Genomic DNA, 14098 nt, shown 5'->3' with positions numbered 1-14098 from the left:
CCACCAGCCTCCATCATTTCAGTCATGTATCTGGGCACATACGAAGTTCCTTGTAGATCTTTGAGAGAACTAGAGGCTGGGTCAATACCTTTTGAAGGGAAAACTATCCTGTTTCTGGTATGAGATGTTAAGACAGAGGCAGCTGAGTGGTTAAATGCCTAGAGCCATTCTGGGGCTGGAATGAGGAAGATATGAGTTCAAATCTCACCTCAGACACTTCCTAACTGTAGAGCCCTTGGAAGTCACTAGACTCTGCCTGAGTTTCCTTTCACTGTAAAACCATCCATACCTCCCACAGGTGTTGGGTGGATCAAATGAGATATCATTTGTAAATTACAGAACAGAGAGCCTGACACCCAGTAGGAGCTCTATAAATGCTCAATCTCTTCTCTTCTCTTCCCTTCTTACCCCCATTCCTCATTAGCTGCCCAGCTTCAGGTCTCTCACCACTACAGTCCATCTTCCACATTCTGGCTAAACTCACTTTCCTCAAACATAGATGTGGCCTCTACTCCTTCTTAGTTCCAGATCACATCCCAAGCACTATTAAGGTGTCAGTACCCCCACACAATCAGACCTCAACTTTTCCAGCCATAGAGACATTCCTGACCTACTTACAACCCCTCCTCTTCTTTGAGATCCAGGATCATGGACCTGTTTTTGCCATAGAGGGTTCACCTCCCGTTTCTGTTGTACCACCTCGCCCCTTGACCAGGACCTGAGTTCACCTTGGAGTCCCTCTCATGCCATAAGTCCCAGTTCAGGTACTATCTTCTCTTTGAAGTCCTACTTGCTGTCTCCATCTGCTGAGACCCTCCCTCCTAAGCCACCCTGTCCTTGGCTCCTCTGTATTACTTTCGTTAATTCATATTTATGCAGTTTCGATCTCATCTGCACTTGTTTTCTTCTCCATTAGTATCTAAATTCATTTGAAGAGAAATGATTTCATTCTTTTTAGCCTTGTCCCTCAGAGCTATTAAAGGGCCTGGTGCATAGAAGGCTCTTAACAAGTATTTATTGGATGATTGGTTCTTTTTTCTACACTTTTCCCTCATTTTTCATTCTTTGTTATTTTCACAAGTTGAGAATATCTTGGTCTCTAGACCATTTTGTTCCTTCTGCTTTTTGTGGTAATTAATGGGGTATCAATACCCAGTCCCAATAGCTTCCACCCATTTCCTCCCATTTCCTCTTTTCTGGAACAAAGAGATAAGTGGCTTTGCTGGTGTCTTTACATAATGGGGAAAGTTTTGTTGGGATCCCTACAGCATACAAACATAAGATAGAAAGATCTAAAAGAGGAGGGAATTTAAACAAGAGTATGCCAGTATATGTTTAACAATTGGCTTTCTGGGAAAAAAAAGAACAATGCACTTTTACATTTTCTGTTCATCAAGAACATAACCTTTTTAGGTCTGGACAATTAAAAAAGTCATCAATCCTTGATTTGTGGCTTTTGTTGCTATTTGTAAAAAACATTTAACAATCAGCCCTCTCCAGGTGGTCAAACAGGACTGACTCTATTTTGCTTTGTAAGCCATTTTGTTGTGGATGACCCTTCCATGAACCACAGGATCAGCAGCCACAATATTACCTCAGTGTCTTCTCATTTCTAATTGGTTAAAAAAAGACTTTAGCAGTCTATTTTTAAAAAAACAGTTCAATATATTTATTGGCCCACTTGTATATTTCTTTTCAGAATGACTGAACCAAGCAACAGTTCCACTAACAGTGCACTAGTGTATTTTTTTACTTCCTACAGCATTTCATTTGTCGTTTGCTTTTTTTTGATTGAGTTTAAAATCTTGTGGGTGTGAGTGTATCTCAGAATTGGTTTAATTTGCATTTCTTTACTAATGACTTAAAGAATTTTTTTTTCATATGGTTTCTTGTGGTTTAAATTTCATCCTCCGAAACCTTTCTTTATAAACTTTGACCATTTGTCAGTTTGGGGACATGGATTTTATTCTCATAAATTTGACTCCGTTCCTTACATAGCTTAGAAATTAGATATTTTATTAGAAAACCTTGCTGTAAAGATTCTCCTGCCCCAATTTTCTGCTTTTCTAATAATTTTAGATGCATTAGTTTTGTTTCTGGAAAAAAATGGAATGAAAATTGTCCATTTTGCTTCCTTTGAACCCTCTTTATTCCTTGTATGGTCATAAGCTCCGAGCCTATCCATATATCTGCCACATGATTTCTTCCATGCTCTTCTCATTTGTACAGATTTTACCCTTTATACCTCAATCATGAATCATGTACCCATTTGGAGCTTGTCTAAGTACATATTATAAGATGTTGATGTAGACCTATTATCTGCCAAACTGTTTTCCTATTTTCTTAACGTTTTTGTTTGTTTTTTTAAATAGTGAGTTCTTGCCTCCAGAGCTGGAATCTTTTGTAATACTACATTTGCTACTTGTTTCTGTATATTGTGTATCTAACCCATTCCTCTGATCAACTTTTCTATTTCTTACGCAGTGTGAAATTATTCTGATGATTATAACTTTGTAATGTAGCTTGAGATCTAGCACCACTGGGCCCCTTGCTCTCCATTTTCCTTTAATCAGTTACCTTATCTTCTTGACCTTTTGTTTCTCCAGATAAATTTTGTAATTTTTTTCTAGCTCCATAAAATAATAGTTTTGTTAGTATGACACTGAATAAGTAAATTAAGTAGTACTGTCATTTTTATTATATTGGTTTGGTCTATTAATATTTCTCCAATTATTTAGATCTCTCTTTATTTGTGCAAAGAGGGGTTGTGCATAGAGTCCCAGGCCTGGAGTCTGGAAGACATCTCCCTCTCAGATACTTCCTATCTGAGTGACACTGGGTAAGTTACTTCATTCTGTTTGTCTGTTTCCTCATTTTTAAAATGAGCTGTAGAAGAAAATGACGAACTACTCTAGTGGTTTTGCCAAGAAAGCCCCCAAAGTGGTCACAAGGACTTGGACACATTAAACCACAAGAAGATTGCAAAGGAGAATCTGAAAGTCACCTGTCTGAAACATCAAAAGAGCATGATTTACACATGGTATCCAGATTTACCCCCTCATATGTGAGAAGCCATCTAGGTACCGCTTGTCTGGGTTCTGGGTGTATGATATATCAATTCCAGACCCCATCCAGACCTACCCAGATGCTGCAGCAGAACAACAAGAGGGGCTCATTACTTAGGGATTATTCAACTATATCCATGAACTAGCCTCAAGGTGTAGAGAGGAGTCAGTCTCTCCTCACAAAAGCCAGGACCTAAGGGATCTTGCAGTGGTCTTTTCTCCTGGGGTATTCTAGGCAAATGAGGATTCCTGTAAGAATACTTTGAGGTTATTATGATCATTGTTCTTGCTATGCTTTGGTTTAGATTAATCTGCAGATCTGGTGTTGTAGGATAGTGGTCAGGGACCAGAGGGTGGATGTGTTAAAATTGTCTTGGTTACCACCTTCTAGCTCCATAAAATAATAGTTTGTATAGTATGACACCGAATAAGTAAATTAATTTAAGTAGTATTGTCATTTTTATTATAATGGTTTGGTCTATTAATATTTTTCCTTCTAGTCAGTGAGGAGTTTTAGGAGAAAATAAGATCACAGAGGGGAACCTAGAAGTCACATACAAATCATCCCAAAGATCAAAGGAGTATAATTCCCAAATTGTATCATATATTAATCAAAATTCACATCCTACTGGTAATATGAATTGAATCATGAGGAACCATCTAGGTGCTGTTTGTCAAACAACTTTGACAAACGTCTTCACTAAACACTGCTCCCCACTTGACACAATATGGACACTGGTCCTGTTCCTTACTCTGAAGACATTTTAATTTTTGAAAATAGTCTAATGTCTCCTTTCACACAATCCTGTATCTAAGGAGCAACTCTATTACCCCCTTTTGCTGTTTTACAACCTGGTAGGTTGGCATGAATTATTTCCCCTAATTTCACCATTCTAATATAGTCAAATACAAAGTTTAGCCTTCACCAGGAACTTCCAGGAACTTTTAGAAAATGCATGGCTCCATTGAGCACATTCATAAGGCTTCTTTCCAGGATGACTCTTCTGACGTAAACTAAGAGATGATCTTTGATACAAAATACTTCATCTGAATGACTTTCCTCCTTTATTCCAGTGGCATTCTATCTAGTATAAATTCTCTGATAGGAAATGAGGGACTGACATTTACTACACTGATTAGATTGATGAGGCTTCTCTCTCCTGTGGATTCTCTGATGTACAGTAAGACTGGTGTTTCACCTGAAAGTTTTTCCACATTGATTATATTACTAAAGTTTCTCTACAGTGTGAATTCTCTGATGAGGAACAAGACTGACCTTTGGTGTGAAAGCCTTTCCACACTTTCTACTTATAAGGCTTTCCCCAGTATAATTGAATGTACAGCAGGATCTGAACTGGCTCTGAAAGTCTTTTCATATTGATTGATGATGTCCTTCATTCTTGAAGAAGACCATGACATCAGGGAGATGATGCCATGACAAGCACATGAATTGTTTTTGAGTGAGGGAGAACTGTGCTAAGTCACCAACCTCACTTTCTTCTCCAAAGCCATCTGTGTCCAGTGGCCAGATATGAATCAGAATGACTGGAGAAGCCCCTGGATGTGAGGCAATCAGGGATAAGTGACTTGCCTAAGGTCACACAGCTAGAAAGTATCAGTTGTCTGAGACTGGATTCAAACTCTGTCCTCCTAACTCCAAGGCCAGTGCTCTACCCACTGTACCACCTTGCTGCCCTCCACATTGATTACACTCATGAGGTTTCTCTCCAGCATGAATTCTCTATGTGCTACAGTAAAACTAGAGCTATATCTGAAAGTCTTTCCACATTGACTGCACTCATGAGATTTCTCCCCAGTGTGGATTCTCTCATATATGGTAAGATTGCTCCTCTTTGCAAAAGTCTTTCCACATGATTTCATTCTAAGATTTCTCTCTAATATGGGTTCTGTGATGTACAGCAATATACTGCCTACATCTGAAAGTCTTTCCACATTGATAACATTCATAAGATTTCTCCCCTGTGTGAATTCTCTGGTGTCCAACAAGACTGGACTTCTGTATGAAAGTTTTTCCACAATGATTACATTCATAAGGTTTCTTTCCAGTGTGGATTCTCTGATGAACAGCAAAGTTTTTCTTCTGGGTAAAAGCTTTTCCACATTGATCCCATTCATAAGGCTTTCCCCCTTGTGTAGATTCTCTGATGTCGAGGAAGACTGGTCCTCTGCATAAATGTCTTTCCACACTGATTGCATTCGAAAGGTTTCTCTTCAGCTTGGTTTCTCTCATGGGCAGGAATATTCTTCCTATATTTGAAAGTCTTTCCATGTTCATAAGGTTTCAATCCAGTGAGAATTCTCTGATGTTGAGCCAAATTATCTTTCTTTTGGAAAGTTTTTCTACATTGATTACATTCATAAGGTTACTCTCCAGTGTAGATTCTCTGGTGTTCAGCAAGACTGGCCCGCTGCATGAAAGTCTTTCCACACTGATTATATTCATAAGGCTTCAGTCCCCTGTGGATTCTCTGATGGACAGTCCAGATTTCTTTCCAAGTGGTGTCATAGGGACTGCCATTCATGAATCTTTGCTTGTGAGTTTCTTCCACAGAAAGGCTTATCTCTGCAGAAGTCTCTTATTTCAAATCTGATCTTTCCTGCTAAAAGGAATAAATATCAGTTATACCTTCAAAGTCACATACATACATATAATTATATCTCTTTCCCTCCATTGGCAGAATGTATATCAATTCACATTCTGTTTTCCCCGGGCAAAAAGAAGTCTTCAAACTTAAATGGGGAAAAAAATCAGTCATCAGAAAATGTCATTAGCTCACATCTTTAGGATGATTTTATTTACAAAGAGCTTCATATACAATCACCTTGGATCCTCACCACAAACCTGTGACACTTAGGGCTGGACCTAAGTTCAGAATGACTGGGAGTCACTTGACCCAAATACCAGCACCTAAGACTAGAATTCAAACCTTGTGACTAGGTAAGCTCTGTCCAGAGTACCAAACAAATTATTTCCACTATGAATCTTGCTGCTTTACTTTCCCCATTCATTGTCTGAACTTTCACTCTTTTCTTTATAAAAACTATCATTTTGTAAACATTTTGATTAATTCATAATCTAGTCTATCTATAAGCATAAATGCACTTTCCCCGGTAATCAACTTCAATCTTATTTTTTCTGTTGCAGGTATCTGAAATCACATGATAAATGCCAAGCACTGTTTTTTAATATTTACTTGAAGCAAAAGAGACTTTGTTCTGGCTTTTTGGGGACAGTCATTACTTATTTCTTTTAAAAATTTATCTTTAAATGTCTCTGTTCATTAAAACAAAGTGCAATTGTAACCTAATAAATGCAATGTAATAAACAACCATTTTAAAATGCACAGTATTCCTCATGTCTGAAAATAAGTGACTCATAAAGGAACTTCAGTTCATTATCCTTTTATAAGGAACTGGAAAGCAGGCTTCATTATTAGTTATCTGCAACTCTTCCCATTTAGAAGTTCCTAAAACCCTTGGAAGTTCTAGACAGTGATCCAAGGGGTTTGTGCTAAAAATTTGTTAATGGTCCTTTAATCTATTAATGGCTGAATTTTGTTACAGAGTTTATTTTTCCTTTGCACAAGAATAAATCAGCTTCCTAGAATGATGCAAACAATTAGATGTCAAGTTGAGGAATTGAAAGAATAGCTTGCACTTAATCTGAGGCAGTCAGAATATGATGTAATCACTGCCAGACTCCCAAGAGCATTCTAGGTGAAACATGGAACCTTAATAGGATTCTTTCTGCAGTGATTCCAATACAATCTGTATTCATTCAGTTTCTCTCCTTCACCTCTAATGGTCTGCAAACCCAGGATGGGTGGTTTATGTGGGCGCAAATTGTCATGTACAGACAGACCCTCACTGGCTGCCTGTTGATGCATCCGAGTAGTTCTCTCCTTCCTGGGGCACCTTGTATTTGCATTGCCTCAACACTGTAATCACTAGATTAGGATATCACATACATACAGCAGAGATAATAGGCTCTTTCAAAACAATGGTCCCTAGGCATGGCCAGTAAGCTGTGGATCATCACGACCTTTTCACCAAAACCGACTTTAATTTGCCATTCACTTCAATGCTAAGTCTGTTTTCTGACTTGAACCTATCTCCCACCCATGAGTCCAGCAAGTACAGATTAGTCATTCAGCAGTGTTTCAGTAAGGGTATTGCCAGTTTAGTAGCAGTAGAAAAAAGATGCTTACATTTGACCAAATTCTTTTCTTATAAAGGTGGTTTCAAAGATAAATAAACACTGTTTAGAAAAATATATGCAGTTGACCTTCAAGACCATTTGTCATTTAGTATGAGCCAAAAGAAAAATAAATCTTTTATATTAGGGAACTAAAAACAAAAATGTCTTTCCTTCCCATAGCCAGAGAGCATGTCCACTTCTCCCATTTTTCCATCCCATGCATGTGTAAACCTTTTCACAATACTCTGTTTAAAAATCAGAGTACAATTGTAGTACAGTGGATAGAAGTCTGGGTCTCAAATCAGGAAGACCCGAATTCCATTTTCATCTCAGAAACTTGCTAGTCTTGTGAGCCAAGTCAAAGCCCTCTGTTTCATGGAGACCCTAGACTAGATTGCTTCCTGTCAGGGGAAGGAGGGAGGGAGAAAAATGTAACATTGAAAATCTTGCTAAAAAAGTGGTGAAAGCCATTGTTGCATGTTGTTGGAAAAACATAAATTTAACCTCCCCCCCCCCCAAAAAAGCCCTCTACCTCTATTTCTTTATCAGTAACATAATAATAACACCTAATTCCTGAGGTACTATGAGGATCAAATGAGATAATAATTATAAAGTACACAGCACACAATAGGTGCTAAGTAAGTGCTAGCTAGTTGGTACAATGGATAGAATACAAGGTCTAAAGTCAGGAAGACTCATCTTCCGAAGTTCAAATCTGGCCTCATATATTTACTAGCTGTGTGATCCTGGGCAAGTCACATAACCCCCTTTTTTTTCCTCAGTTGACTTATCTGTAAAATAAGCTGGAGAGGGAAAGAATGGAATATCCACCACTCCCTTAGGTTTGCCAAGAAAACCCCACAAAGAGTGAGAAACAAATGAAAAATGACTGAAAAACAATAAAATGTCCATGCTATTATTTTAATCATTATTTTTATTACTACTCTTTCCTCCCCAATTCTGCTCTCGTTAAACTGCTATTATATGGACTCCTCATATTTTCTTAATTACAAATAGAATTAAATATATTTCCATTCTAAAACACTCTTTTCCGGTGGATCAACTAAGAGTGAGGATCTGTTGCTTCCTTTCAAACCATCTCCATGTTTCTAGAGTAGTCTGTGAGCTCTGTGACAGTAGGGGCTGTAGGTTTTTAGCTTTCTTTGTATGCTCAGGGCTTAGGCACCAAAAACAGAAATTACTTACAATGTTTATTAGCTGACACCAGACTCAGGCTCTACCTTAATCCCTGCATTCTGGCCTCTCTTGTAGTTGTCAAATGCATGTTATGGTTTCAGTCATATTTGTCTCTTTCTTGCACCTAATCACTTTTGTTAGATTCTAACCTTGAAGGAATCTGACCCGAAAGAGATCATGGACACCTGGGAATCTCTACTTCCCAGCTCCCTAAACCAAAGTGGTAGTCACCTAAATGAACCTACTCAATGGTTCTCCAAGAATGGGACAGAGATTGAGCCACAGAGATCAGGAAAGGCCTCGGTCTGATGATCTATGCAAAGCTTAGCCTTGGATGACTTCCAAGTATGGCAGCAACCTTCCCCCTTTCTCATATGCTGCTGAATGAGAGAGAGAAAATCATGAAACCTGGACCTCCTACAAATTTAGACTCCACCATCTCAACTGGGCCCTCTTGTGGCAGAATTATCCTTTTGGCATCTCACTGATTTCCTATGCTACTTACCACATTGGCAAAAATGCACATTATTCTGAAAGCAAGGAGTCATGGAAAAGGGGCCTCCATGGGGTAAGTCCCACAAGGTAGAGGCAAAACGAATGTGGAGGGTAGAGCTTAGAAGGGAGACCTTGGAGGTTGACCAGATGAACAGAAGAGTTGTGAGTCAGAGAAGGAGAATCTAAGTAAAGCAGAATGAGGAGAGAGATAATCATTGTTAATCTTACTTGCCTCTGTTTTGTCATCTGTGAAATGAACTGGAGAAGGAAACAACAAATCACTTCAGTACTGTTGCTAAAAAAAAAATTCCAGATGACAGAGATATGACTAAACAACAACTCCACCAAAAAAAAATAGATAGATGACACATAGATAGATAGGTAGATAGGTGGATAGATAGATGGATGGACGGATGGGTGTATGTCTAGATAGCTGCTGATAGGGTCACTGGCTGACTGAATAGTTGGATAGATAGATAGATAGATAAATGGATAGATAGATGAATGAACAGACAGATGGATGGATGGATAGATAGCTGGCCAACTGGGTGGCTGGCTGGCTGAATAGATGGATGGATAGATGGATAGAACATGGGGATGAATGTAATTTTTCTTAAAATGATAAAGGTATCCATCTAAAATCATTAGCACCATCATTTGCAATAGGGATAAGCTAGAAGTCTTCTCAGTAAGATCAGGGGTGAAATAAGGATGCACATTATCAGCACTATAATTCAATATTGAACAAGAAATGTTAACTTTAGGAATAAGAGAAGAAAAAGAAATTAAAGGAATTAAAATAGGCAATGAGAAAACAAAATTTTCACTCTGTGCAAATAATATGATAGTATCCTTAGAGAATCCTAAAAAATCCACTGAAAAAACTACTTGAAATAATTAATAACTTCAGCAAAGTTGCAGGATATAAAATAAACCCATAGAAATTAGCAGCATTTCTATATATTATCAACAAAACCCAGCAGCAAGACAGAAAGAGAACTTCCATATAAAACAACTGTAGATAACATAAAATATTTGCCAATATAAATCTAGGTACCATACGAATATCATTACAAAACATTTCATACAAATAAAGTCAAATCTAAACAATTGGGAAAATATCAATTGGTTAAGGGTAGGCTAAGCTAATATAATAAAAATGTCTATTTTCCCTAAATTAATCTACTTTAGTGTCATATCAGTTAAACTACTCAAAAATTATAAAGCTAGGAAAAATAACAAAAAAGGTGGACTAGCCTTACCAAATCTAAAACTATATTATAAGAAGCAGTTAACAAAACAATTTGGTATTAGCTAAGAAATATCCCTAACCCATGACATAGTAGTAAATAATTATAAACCCAGATGAACCCAGACTCCAGTAACTTCAGAAATAAGAACTCACTATTTGACAGGAATGCTGGGAAAACTGGATAGTATGGCATAAATTAGGTCTAGGCATAGACCAGCATCATACAACCTATACAAAGATAAGGCCAAAGTGATTTAGACATAAAGGGTGGTATCATAAACTAATTAAAAAATCAAGGAATCATTTAAATGTCGGATCTAGGGAGAGAAGGAGAATTTATGACCAAAGGAGAGATAGAAAACATTATGAAATGCAAAAATGATCATTTTTATTACATTAAATTGAAAAGCTTTTGCACAAACAATACCAATACAACCTAGATAAGGAGGAAAGCAGAATGCTGGGAAATAATTTTTACAGTCAGTGTCTCTGATAAAAGCCTTATTTCTAAAATATACAGAAAACTGAGTCAAATTTATAAGAGTACAAGTCATTTCCCCAACTGATAATAGTCAAAAAAGATGAAAAGGCAGTTTTCAGCTGGATAAATTGAAGCTATCAGATGAATAAATTAAAGTGTATGGATAAAATGGTCTAAGTCACTATTAATTAGAGAAATGAAAATTAAAGCACCTCTGAGGTACAACCTCATACTTATCCAATTGGCTAATACAACAGAAAAGGGAAACGATAAATGTTGGAAACTGTGGGAAAACTGGGACACTATTGCATTGTTGGTGGAGTTGTGAATGATCTAACCATTCTGGAGAGCAATTTGGAATTCTGCCCAAATAAAACTGGGCCAACCCTTTCCAGCAATATCACTACTAGATCTTTATCCCAAAAAGATCACAACAAAGAGGGAAAGAACCATGTGTACAAGATTATTCATAGCAGCTCTTTTTGTGGTGGCAAAGAATTGGAAATTATGAGGATGGCCATGAATTGGGGAATGGTTGAAGAAGTCTATGAATGTGATGAAATATTTCTCTATAAGAAATGATTAGTAGACAAATTTCAGGAAAACCTGGAAACACTACATGAACTAATGCTGAATGAAGTGAGAAGAGCCAAGAGAAACATTAACAGCAACAATGTGGGTTCGTCAACTATGATATACTTATCTCTTCTTAGTAATACAGTAATCAAAGTCAGTTCTAAAAGATCTGCAATGGAAAATGTCATCCACATTCAGAGACAGAACTATGGAATATGAATGCAGATCAAAGCATACTATTGTAACCTCTTTAAATTAGTTCTTTGCTTTTTCTTTCTCATGGTTTCTCCTCTTTTGTTCCGATTCTTTTTTCACAGCATGATTAATATGGAAATATGCATAACACAATTGTTCATGTATAATCTATATTAGATTACTTGCTATCCTGGGAAAGGGGAAGGGAAGAGTGGAAGGGAGAAAACGTTACAAAAATGAATATTTAAAATTATCTATATATGTAATTGGAACAACTATAATAAAAATCAGAGTTTTCATTAAGGCACTATAATATAGCTCATAAGTTTACTACTCTACATTAAAATAACAGTGCACTGAAATCCTGTTCCAACAAAAAACAAAGGAGGTTCCTGATTTTAATTTATCAAATGAGCAGACATATCTTTTTTTCAGAAACTTCTTTACCTTTGTCTAATTATATCCATATCATTTTCAAGCTTAAGCCATGGAATGTATACAAATTCAGATCAAACAGCAGGATCTTTCCTGTTTGCAGCCTATCACAGTAATTCAGATGTCTTAGTAGTAATCTAATCACCAATAGAGTCAGTATTGCAATAATAAACTTGCATTGTGCCTGCCCTGATAGAAATTTACCATGAGAGGAGGAAGCAGGATGTGGTTATGGCAGCATCAAAGCTGATCTTCCAAGTCCAAGCTTAGGGCACAGAATGATGGAGAATAAAGCGTCCTTGAATCTGTTTGAGTTCAGGTAGGTGGCATATTTAACTTTCAGGCAAAGTCCTACTTCATTTACAGATGATAAAGCCAATCTCAGGATTTTAACCAAGTGACAAATATCCCTATTCTAAGGGAACACAATAGGTAACCCAAGACCATGCCAGGGTTGTCCTCTCAGTCTTTCCAGACATAGGCATCTCTCCTCTAATGGTCCCCTGACTGTACTCCCAAGCTCATGGGGAGCACACGACCTCCCATTGAATGGTGGACTATTGACCTGATAACAAAACAGATAATCCTACCTGAAATTCAATCTCAAAACTATATGGTCCCATGAGATTTTACCTCAAATAGCAAGTTTCACTAAACACAGTTTAAGGCTAAGTTACTATTTCTTCTCTCATGGTATTGCAATAACAAAGTTGACCAGACTTTAAAACTTTACTCAGTATCCTTTTTTCTTTTTCATTTTCTTTTCTTCTTTTAGTGTCTAAACTCATCCTACATAATACCTAACAATAGAATTTAAGAAAATCATTACATTCTGGAATCTCATATAGAGAATGTGTGATAATTTATTTAAACCCTTAGTAAAACAACATTGACCAGCTGCTGCTGTAAACTTCCAGTTTAACTCTCTTTTAAAATATTGTATTTTCACCCCTTAAAGCAAAAAAGAAAAATTTAATTCTGGAGTTTGTTAAGTCTAAGTGGGATTAAGATACACACAACTTCCCACAAGGGATAGACAGAAAGCCTTAGATGAACCTCATTCTACATCATATGAGGGATGTGATCCTGAAGATAATTTAATCTGTTTTATTGAGTTGTCATATTTTCCACAAACACTGAACCTGGAGCATGTAGGAGGCCCAGAACAAGTCAAGCATCAATCCCCCCACCCCAAGCCAACTTGATTTGTTATTTTCCATCCCGATTAAGTCCTCAGTGTGTCCTTGGGTGTCAGAGCAGTTTCAGCACATGACTAGTAAACTTGGTGCATCTGGGGCCGTGGTAGAGAAGCAGACTAGTTCAGCTTCATGTGCCTGTATCTTTCATGGAAAAAGAAGGGACTCATTTTGCTCCTTCCCCTTCCCCTTTAGCTAAAAACTGCCTTCTTGTTCCTTTCCCATCACATTCCAGGATGTACCTTATTTCACTGGTTCTGATATTTCTCCTGTGTTTCTTTGACCATGGTTGGAAAAGGGAGATGACAGACTATCCTTTTATATTTTTAAAAGTGCTGAAAGTTCTACTCCAGGATTCCCAAAATTTCTATTAGCTTTCCACCTCCCTTCTCCCCACCCCAGCTTATTATGAATATTATCCACAACCAGTTGGGACTCTGGCCATGGTGCTGGGTAGGCAGGACGTGGGGGCTGGAGGTAGGGTGATTGATCTCTTCTCATTCCATCTGAGAAATTTTCTAAATCTCCCTTTCCATTCTTTCTCTTCATTTTCCCCCACTCCCAGTGGTATTTTGGTCTTTTTTTCCTAAGATAACGAGGGTTAAGAGTTGTTTGAAAGTCCTGTCAAGAGGGCTGAAAATATCAAGTTAGACTAAGTTTATAATGTGTATCTGACTGAAGTCCCATTCTTTATCTGTCATATGCACACCTTCCAATAGTCTTCCCAGTTTCTATTGAGTTTCATCTCTTGGTTATGGACTTAATTAGCAATATTGTACTACCATCTTCTTTATTATTTACTTTTCTTTTGCAAGGTAATGGAGTTAAATGACTTCCCAAAGGTCACACAGCTAGGCAGTTAAGTGTTTGAGACCACATTTGAACTCAGGTCCTCCTGACTCCAGGATGGGTGCTCTATCCACTGTGCCACCTAGCTGCCACCCTCATGTTCTCTCTTATTGAAATACTGAGCATTCTTCTCAAAGG

The 14098-nt window shown here is 37.5% G+C and overlaps 1 pseudogene; it reads right to left on the bottom strand.

Annotated features, from left to right (window-relative positions):
• Positions 1-3524: 3524 nt before the first annotated feature.
• On the bottom strand, positions 3525-5608 carry LOC141520514 (uncharacterized; annotated as a pseudogene).
• Between the last annotated feature and the right edge of the window lie 8490 nt (positions 5609-14098).

Source organism: Macrotis lagotis, chromosome 4 (assembly GCF_037893015.1).
Source record: "Macrotis lagotis isolate mMagLag1 chromosome 4, bilby.v1.9.chrom.fasta, whole genome shotgun sequence".
Classification (NCBI taxonomy): Eukaryota; Metazoa; Chordata; class Mammalia; order Peramelemorphia; family Peramelidae; genus Macrotis; species Macrotis lagotis.
Note: the sequence above shows the minus strand (reverse complement) of the source record. Positions and strands in the feature narration are given on the sequence as shown.